We start from the raw sequence: 6,331 nt of genomic DNA on the forward strand, positions 1-6,331 counted from the left end.
CACACCTATTACAGATCTATGCATAATCAGTGTATTTAGAAAATGCTGGAAAACGTTAGTATTAGCAGTATTAGCATTGACCTGTTTAAAGATTTGAAGTCAGTTTCAGAGTTCATCTGTCGAACCAACTCCCAGTTTCCGCCTGCAAGTATTCTCTCTGCCTTGCTGCTGGTTCTCCTGCTACCCGAGGGCTCCAAGTATTCTCTCTCCAGTCCTCCAGCTCCTGCCCATCCACCTGGTCCGTCTATCTTGCCAGTTCCTGCCATCACCATCCTCCTGCTCCAGCCCAGTACAGACTGTTGGTTTTTCATCCTCCACTATCCACTACCTTCAAAAAACTTTCTAAACTAAGCTCTGTGTGTGTTATGTTCAGGTTCATCCGCAAAACATCAGTTACAATTTCAGTTCAATTCAATTTTATTAATATAGCGCCAATTCCTGCAACATGTCATCTCAAGGCACTTTTCAAAGTCAAAATCAATCATATTAAACAGATTGGGTCAGAATATACAGATTGGTCAAACATGTCCAGGAGGATATCCAGGAGGATATGGGAACCCAGTTGGTTGCATCAAAGTCTTGACAAGCAGCATTCACTCCTCCTTAACGAGCGTAGAGCCACAGTGGACAGTCGTCTGCATTGTTGTTGGCTTTGCAGCAATCCCTCATACTGAGCATGCATGAAGCGACAGTGGAAAGAAAAACTCCCCACTAACAGGAAGGGAAAACCTGTTATCATGTGATCTGTTAACAGAATGAGACAGGGATCGGCTATGATAATGATAGGTCCAAAATTATCCAGCCAGGCTTTGATGTTCAACTCTTGGGTCATTTTGACCCAATTATTAGTGCATGTGTCACGTCAAAGAGCTAAGTGACAATTACTTAAGCAAACACATTCAAAATAACTTGTCTATCTTGTGGTAAAGTGCACAATGGATACAACTGTGGAGAAAGTAAAGAAAGCTAGATATTATGCTGTTATCATGGACAGCACCGCAGACCTCAGTCACAATGAGAAGTTTTCCGTGGTGCTACAGATTGTGAATAATACATACATACATATATATATGTATGTATGTGTGTGTGTGTGTGTGTGTGTGTGTGTGTGTGTGTGTGTGTGTGTGTGTGTGTGTGTGTGTGTATATATATATATATATATATATATATATATATATAGTCTCTTGTTCTGGCACTGGAGACAATATATATATATATATATATATATATATATATATATATATATAGTCTCCAGTTCTGGCACTGGAGACTGATCAGAACAGAGTTTAAATGGAGGTGAGAACAGGTGAAACCATTGAGAGTTAATTGCTGGCAGGGTGGAGACTGAACAGGTGTGCTGAGTACTAATTAGATCAGCTCCAGTGTCAGAAACGTTATATATATATATATATATATATATATATATATATATATATATATATATATATATATATATATATTAGGGCTGTAAAAATAACGCGTTAATTTCGATTAATTAATAAAAAAAAAAATAGCGGTTAAAAAAAAATAACGCAGATTAATCTGTGAGGTGCGCCTCCCCTGGGGGGGGGGGGGGGGGGGGGGGGGCGCCAAAGAGTCACAGGGGAGGCGCGAGAAGACAAAGAAGAAGAAAGCGCTGCCGCTCAACTCTGTGAAACAGTGTAGCGATATTCGTGCCTTCTGTTTGAGCGCGCAGGAACCAATCCAAGCACGCAGTGAGACAACTCTCAATTCAATCTGAAAAACTCACAGAGAAAGAAATGGCAATTAGAAGAATTTTATTGACACAATAATTTAAGTCTTTGGCGCTCAGACCTCGGCAGGAACATTAATGCTGAATTATACTTTAATATGCATAAGTAGATGTATGAGAACAGGGATGTTCCCCCCAGGTCTGAAACTGGTGGTGGAGTGGAGATAGAAGAAGTTTGTTCAGTCCATATGATGATCTGTTTAAGAGAAATGTCCAACGTGATAAACACAGATTTGCATGAACTGTCCAGGATGAGCAAGCTTGAAGCGACTGTGGAGAAGAAAAACTCCCCTTTGGGAAGAAACCTCTGGCAGAACCGGGCCCAACATGGTGGTCTTCTGCCAATAACGAGGAGATAGCGAGTGTTGAACACTGGGAGAAAACACTCTGATGGGTTGAGGATGGAGGAACGTCATGGAGCTAGATGGTGGAGAAGGGGTTGGGGGCGGGTTTAATCAGACATCTGATTTGAAATCAGACATGATGCAATGCTGTTTGCTTGCTGGTTAGCAGGCTGAGACGTGGATTTGAAGTTGCTTTTAAGATGAGCGCATAGTGCTGATTGGGCTTCATGGAGGTGCGGTCCGAAGCTTATTGGCTCACATCAGAGGCTGATCGGCCTCTCATTGGAAGCAGGCGATGAGTTTCTTCGATTGAACTTTCGTTTCAGCTTCATCACTCAAAACGGGTCTGGCACGGTTTGAAAAACTCTTCTCAACCCACTGTCCTCGCGCACACCTGCTCATTCCATGCTCAACACCAGCTGTGCGCTCGCTCGGCTGTTAAAGCCAATCACAGACAGCTTTTTTTTCATCCAAACTGCATTAAGATGAATTAAATCAAAATGCTGCAGCCTTTGGCAGAAATTACTAAACATCACCGAGGGAATGAAGAAAAATAAAAAGTGTAATATTTTAGCCTAAAATATTTAGGCTAAAGTATTTAGACTAAAATATTAGAGTTACTAAGTGAGGTGTGAAAAAGAGACTAGATGTTTTTGTCTCTTTTCTTTCCAGCTTCTGGGAGGTGATGGAAAAGTTTATTCTGATCATAATCATTATGAATGTCATCATTATTTAAAGAGCACTTTAACACGAGGTAAAACAAAGTGCCAAACCTCAGAAATACATCAGATAAGAGATAACTAATAAAATTCTTGTTTGTTAAAATAGCAATAGGTCTAAATTGTGTATAATTAGCCTAAAAAGTAGATTGGAATATGGAATATGTTAACGTCTGTTAAATTCAGGTTATCTTTTTATTATTATTATTTCAGTTAATGTCTCCTGTTGACGTGAGTTCAGTTTGACATTGGCATCTGTTTAGTTCAGTTTGTCTGCTGTTGAAAACAATTCTTTATGAATTTGCTCTAATGACAGCTCAATTTTAAAACTAAGCCCTCTGTCCGTGATGTTTCAGTAAAAGTAGCATGTAAGATGGAAATATTTGGATTGATATTTTATGAATAGGCCTTTTTTATGAATGTAGTTTGTTAAAAGAAATACAATAAAAAAAAACATGTGTTGGGCTTTCAGTTGTTTTTGAAACACAGCATTCCAGGAACACAAAAGAAAGATGCATTTACTGCACAGACCTGTGTGGGGTAGGTTTGTGGTTGGGAATGGGGTGGGTGGTTATCTTTACCTATAGGGTAGTTCACGCATGACGTCAGCGCTACATCCGGGTCCCGCGGGTAGGCAAAAAACAGTAGTGTTCTCGTCTACTACATGACAAAACGGGTGATTTAGAGCGTACTTTTAGTTCGTTTATTTTTGGAATCTAAACAATGCCTACGACTTGTTGTGCTCCCAGTTGCACAGAGAGGCATTCCAAATCGTTGGATGTACGTTTCTGTTGTTTACCGAAGGAGGAAGGACGAAGAAAGAAATGGATATTTTCAATGAAAAGAGCGCAGGCAGACACTCCCAATGGACTGGGGGAGCCATCATACTACAACAGAATTTGCAGTCTACATTCATCTCCGGTAAATACAACTTAATTCTGCTCTAGTCATTGTTCTACTTAAATAGCGGCGGAGGGGAGGTGGCGATCGCTTCTCCGGCTGTCTGGAGCAGCAGCCTGCTGCTCCAGACAGCGGCTGCATTACGCCCCCATTCACGGGCGCTAGTACTTCTGTGTTTACGCTGCAATGTTGCCGACACCCCCACCCATTTTAACAAGACAAAAACACCAAAATAATCCGTAGTGAACAATGTTTTTTTTTAACCTACCGGGCGGGTCTTCCTCTCTGCTGAGATGCGGTCTGTGTCCGACGCCGCTTTGTGCTGTTGCACGAACGTGTGAACAACATCCATCCATCCATCCATTTTCTGACCCGCTTAATCCCTCATGGCGTCGCGGGCATTGCTGAAGCCTTTTTCCCGATATAAAATAATTGTAGCCGTCCAGTGGTTTCAGGGGCTCCACCATCTAGCATTATCATTATTCAACGGCTGTATCTCCTCGCTGCATCGACCGATCTGCACTAGATTTTTTGTGAGTCGTGGGCGAGCGCTGCCCAACGCGTTCGTGTGTATCGTGTGGACGTGTGTATCGTGTGGACGGCCGAGGAAAATGCGTGACAGCTTCTGCGGTGGCTGGCGGCCGGCGGTGCACAAAGGCGCTTGGCTGCAGGGCCGATCGACGCCGCTTGCGGCTTTATTTATTTAAGCAGAACAATGACCAGTGCAAAATTAAGTTGTATTTACCGGAGATGAAGTGTAGACTGCAGATTCTGTCGGGGTATGATGGCTCCCACAGTCATTGGGATTGTCTGCCTGGGTCCTTTTTCATTGAAAATATCCATTTCTTTCTTCGTCCTTTGGTAAACGAAAGAAACGTACATCCGACGATTTGGAATGCCTCTGTGTGCAACCGGGAGCACAAGTCTTAGGCATTGTTTACATTTCGAAAATAAACTAAAAGCACGCTCTAATTTACCTGTTTTGTCACGGTGTTTGGCGAGAACAGTCCTGCTTTTGCCTACCGGCGTAAACCGGAAGTAGCGTGGACGTCACTTTACTGTTGTAAAGTGTTGATATTGAGGGGAGTGTTCATTTATTTTCATTGTGTCCCCTACGTTACTGTGTGCCACACATGCCACAACGACACATGTTAAAACGTCTGAAGGCATGAAATGTGAATAAAAGAGTTTTTGAACTTTAATGTATCTAATGCTGATTATGTAACGTTTCTGGTACTGGAGCTGCTAATTGCAATCAGCACACCTGTGCTGTCTCTGCCCTACCTGCTTATAAGCTTGGTTCGTCGCAGCCTCCAGTGCCAGAACGTCTTGATCCTCACGGTGAGAACTTCCAGCCTTCTTTCCTGAATACCTGTCTGCCTGTCGACCTGTTTTTGCCCCTGTTTTTTGAGCCAGTCTGACCCCTCTCTAGATTTGTCTGCCCGCCTGAGTCCTGTTCATCAGTCTCTGAGATCTGGACTGCCTTCCTGTGCTTCTGACCCTCGCCTGCCTGTAAGTTACTGAGATTGCTCGCCCCTTTAACTGTTCAAGCTTTGTGGACTCTGACCTGGACCTGGACCTGGACCCACCTCTGGATCCCCCTCTTGGATACCTCTGCTGGATCGAACGGATCTCCCCCTCTCCAAGACCCGGACCGTACCTGGACAAAGAACGCTGGATTACCCCTTCACGGACTCTGCTGCTTCCTGAAGCCGGGACGTTGTCCATTCAAACCATCCCGCGCCCCATGTTAGTGACTCAGCTTTTAGTTCTCATTTCTGCCTGCCTACGCTGGTCACTAATTCTCCACTCTGCCTTCAGGAATCACCAGTAGCTGAGTGCAGCCGCACTAACCGGGGGTCCGCGCCGCCAACCTCTTAATAAAACTATTTAAGTTTTCTAACCTGTTTTCGGGTAGTCCTTGGGTCCATCCAAACACATCACAGATTACTCATTGAATCATTTGAATTATTGTGATTAATTTAGATTAATTAATTACAGAGTATGTAATTGATTAGATTAATTTTTTTAATCGATTGACACCCCTAATTTATATAAAACGTTTCTGACACTGGAGCTGATCTAATTACTACTCAGCAGACCTGTTCAGTCTCCACCCTGCCTGCAATTAACTCTCAATGGTTTCACCTGTTCTCACATCCATTTAAACTCTGTTCTGATCTGTCTCCAGTGGCAGAACGTCTCTACTCGCAAGCTCATGGTAAGAGCATTCCAGCCTCAGTTTTTTCGTTAAATTACCTGTCTGTTGCCCGACCTGTTTTTGAGTCTGCCCCAGCTTTTGTTTTTATCTGAATGTCTGCTCTGTACCTCTGTGGATTGTTTTTTGCCTGGATGACCCATCATCTCCTTAATAAATCCTTTAAGCATTAGCTCCCTGTCTGGCTTATATTGGATTCAATCTAAGCAAAGCATCACATATAAGTGCACATCTATGTCTAAATACAATAGTCTGTACTGTATGTAAGCTAAAAACCTTGAAAAAGGTGCAGCCTTAGTTAGTAGAAGGTAGATACAAGTAGTGAAATCAGCCCGGATACATTTCCATGCAGCACAGGAATGAGGCGTCTTCTCTGATCCTCGTTCACTACAACAGA

The sequence above is a fragment of the Fundulus heteroclitus genome, unplaced genomic scaffold (genome assembly GCF_011125445.2).
Source record: "Fundulus heteroclitus isolate FHET01 unplaced genomic scaffold, MU-UCD_Fhet_4.1 scaffold_195, whole genome shotgun sequence".
Lineage (NCBI taxonomy): Eukaryota > Metazoa > Chordata > Actinopteri > Cyprinodontiformes > Fundulidae > Fundulus > Fundulus heteroclitus.